Source organism: Lissotriton vulgaris, chromosome 8 (genome assembly GCF_964263255.1).
Source record: "Lissotriton vulgaris chromosome 8, aLisVul1.2, whole genome shotgun sequence".
Lineage (NCBI taxonomy): Eukaryota > Metazoa > Chordata > Amphibia > Caudata > Salamandridae > Lissotriton > Lissotriton vulgaris.
Window position 1 is genome coordinate 113,787,187 of NC_141696.1, and position 16,544 is coordinate 113,803,730.

Below are 16,544 nucleotides of genomic sequence, written 5' to 3' on the forward strand. Positions count from 1 at the left end.
CTTACCTATGTCAACCCCATTGATACCTTTAAATTGTGATTTTGGATTTTATAGTTTTATGGATTTGGCTAGGTATAGAACAGTGGCCTACTGGAGAAGGTTATGGGTAACCCCAGAACTCTCCCAATATGCCCAAGGCTTCCTAGAAGTGAGAACCCTGGATACTGGCTGTAAGATAGTCTGGATGAGAGAAGTTAAACTCTTATATAGGGCACTTGGGTTATCTCATTTGTGGGATGATCCCCTAAATAATGTTTTTCCACCTAAAAAGACACTCCGCGAGCTTTATTGGTGCATGCTAGAGATTAAGTGTTTTAGGAATCATATTGATCGTTCCTTTACTCATGATTATTTAGAGCTCAAGCACACTCCGGCCCTAGAATCCTATTGGGACTGGATCACGGTCCCAGGGGACCGGAAGAGGTACCATCAGCTGAGGGTGGGGACACTACCTTTGAATGCCCTAACAGCGAAGTGGAATAAGGTACAATCCTCAAGGTGCCCTTTCTGTCCGGATCATAATGAAAACATTGGACATGTGTTGTTTGCCTGTCCCGAATATAGAATGCCTAGATGTTCATGGCTAAAACCAATTTGCATCCAGTTAGGCTTAAGAACAGCAAACGAGGCTGTTAGGATTTTAAGAACAGATACCTCTCAGCCCGTTGTTATAGCCATGGCAAAATTCCTCCACTGGATGTGGATAATTCGGGCACGCAAAATGAGTCTGGAGTAACTGTAGGATTGCTACTGTCTGTCGTTATTGTTTGTGCTTATTTGAATTGGCAATCTGTATCAATTAATGACTAATTATGTACGCTGTATAAGTAACTGCTATTTTTGTATTTTGGTATTAATGAATTTAGCTTTTTAAACTCTTTTTTAAAGAAAAGAATTATTTTCCTTTATTTTAACAGATATTTTAAGACTATGTAAAAATGTAAATAGGATGAGATAGGGAGACTTTTAATCTTGCTTTTTATTGTATTAAATCATTGTGGATCCTGTACCTCTGTGGGGTTGGGGGGAGGGGGTGGGACTAAAAACAACACATTTTTTTTTTTGTAAAATGTCTTTTATGATTGAAATATATTGAATAAAGACTAATTAAAGTGAAGTGACTCTGCCATAAAGGCTAAGACGCCAACTGCATTCATAACTGAAGGTCACTGCGAGAAAGTCAGAAATAGAAACATTCCCTTTGGGGTTTCCAGCTGGAATAAACCGGTTTGAGCCAGTCTGGCACCAAAGGCAGCTTGTTGTCAGTCTGTGTTTCTGGCTGCTTCCTTCACTGCCACCAAAGAATATTTAATAAAAGGTCATATGTCAGAAACACAAAAAAGCAGTAAGAGACAGTGGAAACTACCTTTTGGTAGAAACGTACCCTATAAGAGATGCAGCTGAGATTAATATTGAGACCCATGATTGTACTACTCACAACCTTATAATATGTATCCTAATAAATACCAGACTTAACAATACAACATCATTAAATAGCAACACATGTCCGAGAAAAAATGAGATTGTACCCATAGGCATGTAATTGATGGTGTCAGTGGTATGGTGATCTGTAATATCACCACCCGCTGTGTCATCCATGGGCCATCACGTGTGAGGTCATAGGCACTCCTTTTAAGGGCAATTTATGTTTTGTGGAGCTATCCGTAACTGGACAATTTTGTTTTTTTGTTGGGTTTTTTTCTTAAGCTTAATTTCACTTTTATTTGTGTTTTGAAGGGAGTTTCTGAGTTTTTTTTAAACATATGTTAAAGTGTTAATGATTTGAAGAAGCCTCAACTATATCAATTGTTTTCAGTGAACCCTTTGGGTTTTTTGATGATATACTACATCGTCATTATATACAACCGATCCCTACTTGGCCGTGCACTGTGGGGGACGGTGGCAGTGTCTGGCCTTACCCAGACCCTGCTGCCCATTCCTTGCCCATCCAGCCCCAACTGCCCATGGTCTCTGGCCTACGCAGTCAGAGTTGACTACAGTCTACATCCAACCACCTTGCCTCCAATACTCGCAGTAAGTCCTTCGGCGATATGCAGTGGGAGTTGGGTGTATGGGCTGGCCCAGCCCGAAATCTCTGCACGCCCAACCCCATGTGCAGTGGTGCTTGGACACGGGGCTTTCCCGGTAGCCAGGCCCTGCACCCAACCTCTCGTACATCCAACGCCTGTTTTGCATGGCCTTTGGGCCAGGCTTAGCTGGGGTTGGGCGTAGTACCTAGCCGTGAGCTGTACCCAGTCTCCCACTGACCCCAAATTCCTGTACATTCCGCCACCTCTGTGTGTGGTCTTTGGCCATGTGCAGCTGGGGTTGAACACAGAGCCTGGCCACCACCTCCCATACTGCCTTTGGAGATGCATTCGGTGTGCTGGATGCAAAGCACGCTGCAGCCGCGTGCCAGGGACACCTCGTGGAGTAGCTGTGCGCTTTATAAGTACCTATTTTCATTCCATGTCATTTCATTCACTAGCAGCACACTGCCTTCAGCAGTGCACAATGGCCTCTAGGCACAAGGCTGCGTCTAATGCCTTTGCAAACCCCTGTGCAACTGAAACAGCTGCATGTGGCCTTTGGCTGTCCACAGCCATCTCTGGGTAGAGATTGACCACTCACAGGACCGCACTGCGCTTTAAGCCTGGCCTTTGCCATGCATGGTTACATGCTCCGAGTCCCCCACCCCCATACATTCTGCATAGGGTCAGGGATGTTCCCTCAGCCACCTTCAATGCTCTCCCTCACATCTGTGAAGATGCCTGCTTTGGTGCTTCTCATTCCTGCTGCACCACATCTAAGGTCCAAGGTTTCTCCTAACATCCAACGTCCAATGTTAGCTCAGCCAATGAGATTGTTTTCATTTTTCAATTTTTTTTTCCTTAAGAGCTGAATCCACGAACAACCCATGAATTAATAGGCAAGTTATGGAGAAGTTCTTGACTGATTATCCATTCTAAGCCCACCCACCACCCCCTTTTCTAATGCAATGATCTAGAACCTCCTGAACAGATCCACATCAAGCACTCAAAGGCAGGATTTGGAGGAAAGTTCTAGTTTCAGGCCCAGTTCGATGTAATTCCTTTGCACAGTTTTTGCTGTAGCTGTGAGCAAGCTATTCATTTGGGAACTAATATGGAAAACACAACTTTTGTTCCGCCCCCATAAAGTTCCACCCGCTCTCCTGCACGGATTAGTACAAAACGTGGCCTGCCAGACTTAAGATGGGCAGGATGGACCAAACCAGTGTCAAATTTCATACAGAATTAACTTCCACCATCACTGACTCTGTAATACATATAGAGATTATCAATCTCCTGTTTCTGTGCTTTTATTGTACAAAATGCAGTGGTATAAAGAAACTTATGTCATGTAGAACCATGAAATGTTTGCGGTCAGGCCTCGTTGCTACCGACCCATGGTTTGCTGGAAGTAGATGCAGCAGTCTCTCACTTTTAGACCAATGCTAACACAAATAGATATGATGTCACTACAAGAACCATGTCTGCACCTGGACTAGAACAGTTGTGTGAAAAATACAAAGAGTAGCTTGCGTTATATATTCCTGTCTTGACACTCCTGGTTCTTGGCTTCGGCCTTATGGTTTATGATGTCACTGCTTAGTCAGTCAAAAATGTGTTTATTAGTCAATTAAAACCACAAACAATGTTTTAATATATATTGAGCATTACAGTCAATAAAAACCAATGTACAGACAAAAATAATAATAATAACGTAATATCCATGGCCTACGCCGCTTGCCCAGAGTGCCTCCACTGTTGTGAACCCAAAGTGCCTACCATGCATAAAGTGCTTGGCCGCCTCCCTTCGCAGGGCTCCCTGACGGTTACCCCAAAAGGCGCATAAAGTGCCAAATGCTTAAATGTAAGTAGTATCTTGACCAGGTTCACCAGTAAACCAATAAAAATGATGCAGAGATGCTTGATAGATCTTTTAATATAACTGAAACCCGCTCAAGCAGGGGGGTTTGTAGCATCCTGGGAACACACACACAGTGGCGGCTCCTCTGCTAAGGCGGAGGAGCGTTGCCCCACTGCTTTTTAGCTGTGAAATAAAGGGACAATAAAATGAGAATAACTCGCGTACAATCATTTTATATCGTCCTACTTTTGGCGTGACGGGGTGGGACGGGCTGCTCTGCTCACAGAGCAGGTCAGGTGTGGTAGCATTAGCCTAAGTGCACAATGACTGTTTGCTGCCCGTCTCGGGTTGTCCAAACATTCATGCGCACTTCGCATGTTCTCGATGCTGGGTGCATTACAGCCTGCGTGGAGACCCTGCCCGGGCTCTGTCAGCGTGCGCTCAGACCAATCACTGTTCTGCTAAGGCAGCATTGTGATTGGCTGACTGGGAGCCTGGGTGTGCCTCCTGTTCAAGCCGAGCGAGGAACTACGGAGGAGAGACGCGGCGAGAAAGCGGCGCGAAGATACGTTTTTTCCTTTTTCTTTTATTTTTTGATACCCGCTTCCTCCGCGTCCTCCCCTCCTCCCGCACTCACCCCTACCTCCTATCCGTGGAGTCCGCCGCTGCACATAAAGTGCTGGGTGCAAACTGTAAACTGTCTATTGAGTAGGCTAACTGATGACGTGAACGTGTAAAGTGCCAGCATGCTTTTATGGTGTCTAAGATGTAATTGGTGCTCACATAATGTGCCTCCCACTGATCCCCGTCCATTGGTGCGGGTGTCCCTTCCCCTACAAAAACCAACTGGTCACAACCCCACTATATAAAACCACTGGAGGCCAAAGGCCTGTACAAGTTAAGCATTGCCACGTGCCTTTGAAGCAGAAGGACGGATAGGGACTAGGGGAAGCCTCTGTCTCCATGGCAACCGGCCCTTCATGTGAGAGCCCTTTGGGGCACCTATCTGAACATGTCTATGACGTCAGCAGAACGTCTTGATTACAAATATACACATTGTGTATCTTCTGCATGCAGATACGAGTATGTATACGTATTTATGCCCTCAAAGTGAAAATAAACCTATCCGAATAGCACGTTATTTAAAGCGTACAAAGACCCATTCGTTCACATATTTATTACCACAGTGTAAAGGTCAAGTGTGAGTTTATTAGCACCGTACAGCAAGACTGAGAGGTGAAAAACACGTTTTACTGCCTCCCAGGTCGCATGTCACAATTACCAGTACGAGTAACTTCTAATCCTAAGGACTCTTCGGTGCGGCTTTAACTCGCCGCACAAATGTAACCACTGGCAACCACGTTTTGGCTCATTACTGTTTGTTATAAGAAACGAGAAAAATTGGCATTGCATGAAGCATATCTGCAGAGGGTAATATGCAGATTATTACCATTGTTGGGCGTAGGGGGAGGGGCGTCATTACTCACTCGAGGCCTCCTCTCTCATTAGTCATGCCCCCCCCCCCCCTCACTCACTCGGTACTGGTTATAAATAGCAGATTCCAGTTGTTCCTCTGCACATATGTACATGAGTAATAATGCACACAAAATAAAGAATGTATTTCTTGAAAAGGGACTATCGGCATAAAATAGAAGGCACAACTCGATTCCAAGAACGTGTGCCAGGGTTAAACTGGCAGGAACAGAGAGGGTTTGTCACCCTTGCAGTTCTTTCATTATATGTCCAAAAACACTTATTCTGCCAACTGGATCCCGTGGACACCAGACGTCACTGGTCATCTGCTGGTATTTCATTCATTGCCAATTGTATGCCACAGTACAGCAAAGGAACAGAATGAAAGACAACGGATTAAGGAAAACTTAATTTGGTCGAGTAGATGAGCCAAGGGCCAGGTTTTCAAATTCGAAAAAAGGTCATTTAGTGCCAGAGCTCCATGAAAAGCTCTGTAGGCAGCTGCCTTATGGTGCCACCTCAAAAGGCAACTAAGTGCGCCAGACTGCAATAAAGAAGTTTAAAAATGGCCCTGCGTCTTTGGAAGAGTGAGCGCCCAAGAGGCAAACTAAACATTTTGCCGGTAGCTCAGGAAATGCTTGCCCCAAGCGGACTAGATGGCACGTGCCAGGGCCGACTTTACGATGCCTGCGGGCACGGCTGTGCACTGGGATTGTATCTGAAGGCCTGCGGGTCTACAAGGTATTGCACGTTTAGCAGCGCTGTCTGTGAACTCCCTGGCACCCTGCCTTTATTCACAGTTTCTGTTGCCAGGCTGGAGCAGGTGCCTGTGCGCGCGCCAAGAGGCCGGCGCTTCGGGCTTCGAGGCGCTCTCGCCTGCAGCAGGCACAGACACCCTCTGAGCTACCGCAGCTCTGCTGTGAGCGCGAGTTCCTCTTCGGGTGCTTTGCCAATCAGGAAGTTGTGCGCAGAGCTGACAGGCCAGAGTTAAATGAAGTTCAGCAGCTGAGCTGGAGAGGAGGCGGCGCCCGGGCTGGATGGAGTGAGGAGGCGCGGAGCGGGCCCCGGCTGCAGGCGCTGAACCCCGCGTCCACACCGCAGGTACCTGCTGACCACGGCCCCCTTCGTGGCCTCGGGGGAGGGGGCGCATGTTTGTGTCTGTCCATTTCATGGCGCGTCCCGTTACCCCTGACATGCCGTGAGGCACTGTATTGATTCCAGCGCTTTATATAGCTCAGCACCATGAATTCAATTGCCTCGAGGCGGCGGGCGCCTCGAAACCCCGAGCGCTGGCGTGTTCTTCGTGCCAGTTTCAAATGTTATTGTGTTTTTTCTCTTTTAAAATGGCCAGTTGGCTTCTGACCTCTCTGTCATTTCCGCAGCTTCCTCTTCTTTGAAAAAAAGGAAAACATGCAGCTGCTTTGGTATTTGCCTGGTTTGTTGTTTGCTAAGATAGCTCAGTGAGTTGATGGCGATCCAGGCGTGTTTTTTGCAGGTGATAGGTTGAGATGATTCTTGTAATGTTGCTTGTTATACCTTTCGGTTCTTGTGCTGAGGTGGTTTCTCTAGTGTCTTCGGTTCTAAAGACTGATATTTAAATAAAGTGCTGTGCACACACCTCCCCTTTAAGAGGACTGTAAGTAAGATTTCGTGTTGTTATCCATGGCATTGGCATTCATTTCATCGACCTTGGAAGGATGTCTGTAAACTGAGAGGTTTCAAATATGGAACCCATGCCTAATGTGTAACTTATAGCGACCTGCTTCCAGGGTTTTCTCCAAAGTGTCGCCACTGGCAATTCCAAGTGCTTGTTCTGCCAAAACCCAAGGCTGAAGAGTTTCTCTCTCTCCCATCCCCCTAAACTTCCTGCCTCTTTATCTCGCTCCTGTCGGTTATTTTTATCCGTTTTATCACAGTTTTACTTTTTTTTATAATTCTCCTTCCTCTTTTGTGCTTTTGCTGCTTTTCTCTTTCTTGTTTTAGGTCAAAGTAAAATGAAAAATACATTTCGGTCCTCAACAATTATTGCCGGTGCCTGTAACAACTGGCACATATAAACCGCTGCACGGAGCCTACAGGCAGCAGATGTTTTCAATGACTGATGCTTAGTTCATCAGGCTTCCCCTGTCACTCACTCCGTCCCTCACTCTGCAGTATTCATTTTTGAGTCAGTCCATGATGCCTGGGAAGCTCAACTCGAGCTTCCCAGGAACTTCATAGAGAACCCTTCCCCACCATCCACAGATCAAAGGCTTCTTTGCGAATTATGACTTGTTTGCAAGGCCACTGGAATTATGTGGCAAAGGAGGACCACATTAGGCTGCAGATTTGACTAAATTATGCAGCAACAAATACCATAATATGTAGCATTATGTGGCATGTTCCTTTGTCAATATTGTCGTGTCTTTTGTCATTTTATACTCTTTTCACTGTCTGGGTGAAGGTTTAACCCATTAGCGCAGTATAAAACGTGGATACAGCATTCAGCGGTTAGAAGGTGACCAGTTAATTTTTGTAAAGGTTCTGCCTCTGTGCAGCACCAAATATATAAAAAAAAATCTCCCAGGCGCAACACCACATATTACTTACCGTCACAAAATACAAACATACACCCACCTTCCAAACTACATAAAGGAACAAACTCCAATGCCAAGCTTTCTCTCTTCCACCATACCTAACACACATACATCAACACAGCAACTCTCTTCCAACCACCTCTCATCCATTGGACAATTTAGAACCTTATTACATGACCCACATGCTGCAAGACCACCCCTCACTCATACACCTTCCCCCCTAAACAGGCACAAACAATATAAGAAACGCACCACACCTCATAACTTCGCTTCTCCATGTCTACTGCACAACAATGTTACACCACAAAAACAACACAACACACCAACTCACTCTCAAACACCGTCTCCACCACTTACACACTCAGACCCATCAACATGCCTTCTTAGCCTGCTGGACGAAGACCACATTACAGAACAGCTACACGATTGCTATCCTGATACAGCTAATACCAGCACGAAGAAAACACCTGCTACAAACCCACACAATACTGATCACTCTTCTACAAAACAAAGTCTCACTGTCACCAAAGCACATTCTCTAAACTGTCTACTAATAAATGCTGAATCGCTCTCTAAAAACAAACATCACGTCTACGACCTTCTCACTGACGCAAAACCAGACCTAATATTCATAACTGAATTATGGTTAGGAGATGATATGGCTCCAGTCTTGCATGAAGCCGTTCCTCTAGGCTATCAAACGATCACCCAAAATCGTATAGGCAAAAAAGGAGGTGACCTAGCTGTGGTGTTCAGGCAAACATTACATATCACTCAAGTTGATGACATCTCCATAAAGAATTGTGAGGCTCTTCTAACCAGATGCAATCCTACACCTTCTTCCTCCTGTAACTTCCTGTTCCTTTACAGACCTCCACCTAGCAAGGCAACATTCCGAGACACACTACTAGACACAGTTTGAAACCTGATAACAATTAACTCCAATCTATGCATTCAGGGTGACCTCAACATTTGGTTTGACAAACCCAATAAGCCCCATTCGAAAACAATAGTCACTGTCCTAGACGCACAAAACCTGCAACAGATCGTCCTCAAACCCACACACATCGCTTGACATATCCTAGATGTAATTTTTGCTAATACCAAACTATTTACCTTTCAAACTATAACTCCAGTCACATGGTCAGACCACCATTTGCTAGCTTTCCAACATAAAACAACACTAAGCGACTCACCTAAAACTACCTTACATGCATCCACCTATACACCGTGAAACAAACTCAGTTTGGAACACTTAGAAACACAACTAACATCCAGTACAGATCTGGAAACAATACATTCTGTTAAAAACAATATGAGTGGCTACAGGAAGCTTTTGACATCCGGATGCCACTCAAAACCACACAACAGAACAAAAGAAAAAAAAACACCTTGGAGAAATATAGAGATAAAAGACATAAAACAACAAATTAGAAAGCTGCAACGTACCTGGCTCAAAACAAACGCCAAACAAGACAATCTTCACCTACAGAAAATTAACAGATTATACAAGTCAGCTATCAAAAAAGCTAAGAAAAGGTACTATTCAGACAGAATTCAAAATGCTAAATGTGAAAATAAAGAATTCTATAAAATACTCAATACATTTCGTAAATCAAATTGCCTAGAAGGAACTCATCCTGCTACTCAACATTTCCCAGACAAACTGACAAATCATTAGGACAAAGCAGACACGTTGAATTCTTTTAACAACCTCTGCTGCCACTCCAGTAAGAAAAATCATCAACAATTCCTTAACTACTGGAATATTTCCAGAAGAACCCTAAAAGTAATACGTACGCCCTTTATTGAAGAAAACAAACTTGGGCCAGCTGAACCTGGACAACTGCAGATCCATTACAAATGGACCTTTCCTGGGAAAACTGATAGAAAGAGCAGCGTCGTTGAAGAGAATACCATACTTTCCGGCATTCCAAACAGGATTCCGTCCTGGAAGAGGCACAGAATCTGCCCTTCTTGCCATCTGGGATGACCTGAAGAACAAAGGTGACCGCAACAGGTTTGCTGCTCTACTCCTCTTCGACCTCTAGGCTGCCTTTGACACGGTTGACCATGACACTCTGATTCAAAGACTCTATGAAGCCGGAATAGAAGGGACTGCTCTAGACTGGACTGCGTCTTATCTTCGAAACAAAAATAATGTCTTCCATACCGCACCTTTCTTGTCCAAACCATAATCCACAAAAGCAGGGGTCCCTCAAGGCTCTATCATCTCGCCCATGCTTTTCAACATCTACATGAAGTCATTTCCAGTATTGATCAATCAATTTCACCTCACGTGCTATAACTATGTAGATGACACACAAATAATCCTTCAACTGGAATGCACCAAAGACATTGGAAATTCCCCAATTTTCTGTTGTCTCACAGCCGTGGATCAGTGGATGAGTTGGAGCCATCTTAAATTGAATGCTTCCAAAACAGAAATACTCACGTGTGGCGATTGGAAACATATGACCCACTCACCGTCTTGCCTGATGAACTGGGATCACCACCTAAAGTATCGAAGGAAGTAAGAAACCTTGGAATGACCATGGACTCCAATCTATCGATGAATGCCCAAGTGGACAAACTAGCAAGATCAAGCTTTGGCCTATAAAAACTCTGCCACAAATCTTCCCCCATTTGGGATTTCCACACAAGGTCCAAGCTACCATCTCCCTTGTTCTTTTCCAAAGTTGATTACATCTCACCTGCCTTGAAAGAACTGCATTGGTTACCGTTTGCCAGAAGATACACGTTCAGGCTGCTTTGTATCACTCACAAAGCGATACGTGGAATGGGGCCGCTTTTCATCCGGAATAAAATCACCAAACACATTTGAAAAAGGAACCTCAACTCTAGAGTGGCACCTCGTCTCAAAATCCAAGATACAAGAAAAAAACATGGGCTGCACATCCTTCTCTTTTCAAGCAGCCAAACTATTGAACTCTTTACCCCCCAACATTAGATCCACGGACAACCACTGTATATTCAGAAAACAACACAAGAATTGGTTCTTCCCCACATAAGCACCATATGCAAACAGAAATATACAGCATATCCCTCTGTATGTTAGCATTTATTTGTACTATAGCTATGTACCTATATTTGTGTATTGCTTTGTATAAACATGTAGAATAATTATGTTGTTAAATACGTTTTTAAGTACAACACTTGAAAACCAGAGTTTGTATAATGCTTCTTTTGATCTACATATACTTAGCTCCTTTATGCATTTATATACCTTCAATGTATTTGGATTTATATATTTATTATTTTTCTCCTAAAAACATATTCATTGCACTGCCCTATTACTCATCCTATACCTCTATCAATATCTTTAATCTGCATATACCTACCTCCTTTATGCATCTATATACTTTCCATGTACTTATGGATCTATATATTTATCACTTTCTTCTAATTCAGCATATCCAATACACTACCCTATTTCTCACCCTATAGCTCTCTCAATATATCCTCTTCATCCACTTTCTCATTTATCCCAAAACTCATACCACTACTATGATCCCAAAATAACCCTTTCTAGACTCTCCCCTACTCTACGCCTTCTTGCATCATCTGACACCTCTTCTACCATACCAAGCCTTTCGAAACTCTTCCCTCTGACTCTTTCCCTCCACATCACTTTTTACTCATCCCAAGCCTCCTCCTACTGCTATGACCTCCAAACCAAAACACAAATCTAAATCCTTCACTCTTCTATCCCTCCACTATCCTTTTCATTCAAAATAAGACTAACATGTCCACTTCTCAAATTTCATATTTCACTATACTAATTCACCAATAATCCTTTATGGGTTCCAGAGTAGCGTGCTACTCGCCAAAAAAGCATTTCAACACCTCATTAGGTAGCAAGCACTATATAAATGCAAACCATTTTCCCTCTTCTATCCTTCCGCTACCCTTCTCTAGCCAAATAACTGAATGACATATCCACCACTCAAATTTCTTTCATATTTCACTATACTAATTCACCACTAATCCTTTATGGGTTCCAGAGTAGCCTTCTACTCGCCAAAAAGCACTTCAACACCCCAACAGTGGTAACAAGCGCTATATAAATACAAACCTTTTTTTCCCTCTTCTATCTTTCTGCTATCCTTCTGAATCCAAATATCTGACTAACCTATCCACCACTCAAATTACTTTAATATTTCACTATACTAATTCAACACTAATCCTTTATTGGTTCCAGAGTAGCGTGCTACTTGCTGAAAAAGCGCTTTGACGCATCGTCGGGGGTAATAAGCGCTAAATAAATGCAATTACAATTACGAATTATTATAATTACAATATAGATCCTTTTATCTTTTAGGCAACCTTTGACCCCTTTGAGTTAGAAACAAATCATTGTTGTTGAAATCTGCAAATTATGCAGCAGGTGATGGCTTTTATGGCAAGTGTGGTGAATAACCATTTATTCGGCAAACTGCATAACCCCAGTGGCCCTGCCCTCTTGTCAGCCACCGTGCTGAGAGGACAGGCCGGGGGCAGGGCCAGCGGTGGCTGTCACACTATACTGAGGCCTAGATTAGCAAATGTGTGAGAGGAAAGCAGAAAAGGGAAGTGAGTCCTAGGCTGACAGGGCGGTTTTGTGAAACGGAGTCTTTGTTTTTAACACTCGCTTCACCAGAAGTCGTTTTATATCGTTCACTAGAAAGTTGAAGTTCTTCCATATCGTATGTTTGCATGAGAATTCATTTTGCCTGTTTTATTGTGGTGTTTTTTTTCTTAGTATTTACACATAAGTTCAGTGGTGTCACTCATTATTTTTATAAAAGCAGAACTACAAGTGCCAGAATGCGATGTTATAAGATGTAAAATGCCAGTTCCGGTGGATGATTGACATTCATGACAATTGGCTAGGTGCTAGCCAAACTTTTCTAATTTTAGTTTTCTCGTCCTATATTAATGATACAAAAAAATACTTGGTGACTAGAAATTAATTGATGTACAATAATTTCCCCTCGCTCAACCACAACAAAACAGAAAAGCTGAGGTTGTATGAACAACCTATCAACAATCCTATCAGATGGCCAGCAGACTACACCGCCTCCTGCACTGGTCACAGCACCTTGAAATCTAAGAGCGGTCTTTACTTCAGACCTAGCCTTCCTCCAGCAGCCTCAAATAAGCCTCAAAAATACTCACTACCAACTCTGTAATACACTGAAAGTCTGGCCCTCGCCTGGTGTCTTCCGAGCAAACCTCCTCATCCAGGCAGCTGTTCTACATCCAGTTTCTAATGCCCCAGAACCTTTATTCACACCCCATCCAAGACATTATATCAGCTGAAACTGGTGCAATGCAGTCCTCTGAAAACACACAACCACATCTCTGCTTATCGATGCTTCTCCAACGAGCAGCTCGCGAGCTACTGGTGACTCACCAGATACCGCTAAGTAATTGTAATGTCATTTATATAGAGATTACAACACCTAAACAGGTTTCAAAACGATATGTAGGAGAGTAGCACGCTACTGCAGAACCCAAAGAGGATTAGTGGTGAATTTGGATAGGGAGATATGACATTAATTTGAGCGGTGGATATGTGAGTTTGTTATTTGGATTGAAAAAGGATAGTGGAGGGATAGAAGAGGGAAGGGTTTGCATTTATATATTGTTTGCTAAACCTGATGAGGCGTCAAAGTGCTTTTTGGGGGGTTGACGTGCCTCCGGAACCCAAACAGGATTAGTAGCTCACCTGTGTGCAGCCCGCTCCATTAAGTTAGAAGCTTTAGCTTGGCTGAATTAATATATATCTAATAACATTGAGAGTGCGTATTCAAGATGAAAATGAGTATGTTTTAAGAATTCATGAGCTTAATTTCTAAAATATATTTAAAACTGATATTTGAGTGATAAATCCTATGGCATTGAGCATACATATTATTGATACATCAACCATGCTGCCATTGTCATCGAGGTATCTATTACCAATTTGAAATTGACAATCCTTGTTTGCATTATGTCTGAAAAGCCTGCCTGATACACTGAGATCACCACTGCAATCAATCTTGCATATGGTGGTCACTGATTTACTCTTGCCTGGTGTGGTCACTATTACAGCACTGATAATATTAGTTGCTGACTGGAGTGGGAATAGTACATTTTACCCTTCCTTAGTCCAACGCTTTCCTTACTGTTGCACAGACTTGAGTGGGAAAAGTATATATATTTTTTTGCCTGGAATTCAATAGTTTTGTTAATATTGTTTAAATATGTAATTATTATGTGTTTGTGTATTTAATTTTATATTTTGTATATATAGAAATTGGGGTCAGTTTTAAGATATTTTTTTTATGTATATTTTTCAATTGTTTTAGTTTTTTTAATGCAAAGAATAACTTGGCAATTTAAAAAATAAATTTGTAGCTTTAATGTTAAAGTTATAATTTATTTTGCATATGTTCATATATATGTATATATATATGTGTGTGTATATATACACAATAAATGTATACACCCATATACTTGTTATTTTAGTATATTTAAAAAGATTTGAAAATAAAAATATAAAAATACATGAATATTTTTAATAATAGTTTTACTATATATATATATATATATATATATATATATATATATATATATATATATATATATATATATATATATATATTAAAACTATTGGCGGACTGGTGCTGGGCTAACATCTAAATAAAAAGAAAAATTTGCACCTTCCTGGGTCTCGCCGGTTCCTGTTTGTTGGTGTGGCTGAATGCGCTGTGCTACATGCTCTAGGAACTGGACATACCTCATATATATATATATATATATATATACATATTCACTGAAAAAAACATAGGTTTCAGGCATTATATAGTTAGGAATTAGCATATAAAAAACCTTTGAAATTCACTGAAAAAACCACAGGTTTCAGGCCTTATATAGTTAGGAATTAGCATTTAAAAAACCAATGAAATTGCTCCTATATAGTTAGTTGTGCTAACTATATTTTGCACACCTGCAATCCACTGCTGACACCCTGACCCCCTAGGACTGCCCCCTAGGACTGCTCAGGGGGTTCCACAAGGACCCCCCACGCAAATGGGACCCTTCCTTAAACATTCAAGGTGTCAATGGCAACTCATCTGGATCACCAGCCGTCCCCACGAAGCACTGAACCTGTTGTCAAGGACAAGCCATATCGCAAGGAGAGAACGCTGTTACTTCAATCAGCGCCACCAGGAACGCTGCCAGCGGGGAAGAGGACGGTTGGAAGTGAGGGCGGAGAAACCGTCTATTGTCCAGCACTGTGCGAAGGTCTCTGCCTGAACCACATTACTCAGCCTCTCACTTGGAGTAATAGAAAAAACAAGGCTGTGGCACTCATTAGCGCCACAGACTAACTGCATTCGGGGAATTGCAGTCTCTGAACACTAAACAGCTTGGGTGTATTTGACGTAATGTGTGTCAGGTGTGCCCCACACTACTTTAGGAGGATGGGCATGCACAGAGTGAATTGAGACCCCAGATCACGCGAGGCATTTGAAAAAGGCAGTCGCCGAAATGCGTCATGCCGGGTTTTTTAAATAAATGGAGTCTTCAAAGCCTCGCCGTGACCCCTCATGAACTTTATCTACTTTCACGGAAGCAGAACTTTATATATGTACATATATTACCTACTGGCGATAGCCAGTAGGCATATATAGTTAGGATTGGCTACCATAGGGAATTCCGAACATTCTATTGGGAATAACTTTGGCGCCGATTGAGGGATCTGCCTGTAATTTTCCTTAAAATGGACTCGCTGCGCTTCGCTCCTTCCCTGAAAGTTTCGGGGGGGATTCGTGAAGTGAGGGCTGAGAAAAAAGGGGGGTCCCAAAACGTGTTTTCCCCATGTTAATTTCGATAGCACGGTCTGACAAGTCTACAGCCCGAACCGCTGTACGGAATTACGCCAAACTTGGCAAAATTGTAGGGACTGGTACGCAGATGTGCCTTTGCTATGTTTGGTGAAAATTGCTCCAGTGGTTTTTATGAAAATTAGGGTTAAAAACACATATATATCTATATGAGCTTACGGGTCCGCGTACCGTGCGCGTACCCTTACGTGCGCGAACGCGATCCTGATTGGCTGGCAGTCGACTGTCAACATTCCAAACTGTCCAAACCAGGAAGAGTTGGCCACCATCTTGTTTCTCAGGAGAACTGAGGCACAAGAGAGCCCAAAACAAGAGTGGAAAACACGAAAAGGGGGCAGGGTAGAGACCCCCCAACCCCCTAGCCCTTCTCAGGGGGTCCCAGAAGGACCCCCAAGGGCAAAACAAAACGAAAGAATCGCCGGGTGCGCGCACTGTACGCGTACAGGTCCGCGTACGTACGCGTACTGTGCGCGTACCGTGCGTGTACCCCGTGATTTCTGGGACAACCTGAGAAGGGCTAGGGGGTCAGGGGGTCTCTACCCTTCCCCCTTTTTGCATATTCCACTCTTGTTTTGTGATCTCTTGTGCCTCAGTTCTACTGAGAAATGAGATGGCTGCTCAGGTGGTACCAGATGGATATTAACAGATAAAAATGTTATTCGCTAATAGAATTTGCATTTACAAAACCTTTGAAGTTTTTAGAAAAAAA

General features: G+C 43.0%; 1 protein-coding gene across 9 annotated transcripts in view; it reads left to right on the top strand.

Moving 5' to 3' along the window:
- Positions 1-6,109: 6,109 nt before the first annotated feature.
- Positions 6,110-16,544, top strand: part of ARAP1 (ArfGAP with RhoGAP domain, ankyrin repeat and PH domain 1) — a 768,097-nt gene continuing 757,662 nt past the window's right edge. For all 9 annotated transcript variants that reach the window (XM_086933788.1, XM_086933791.1, XM_086933794.1 and 6 more), the window contains exon 1: positions 6,110-6,465. The gene's annotated coding sequence lies outside the window, so the exon portion shown is untranslated. The remainder of the gene's footprint in view (positions 6,466-16,544) is intronic.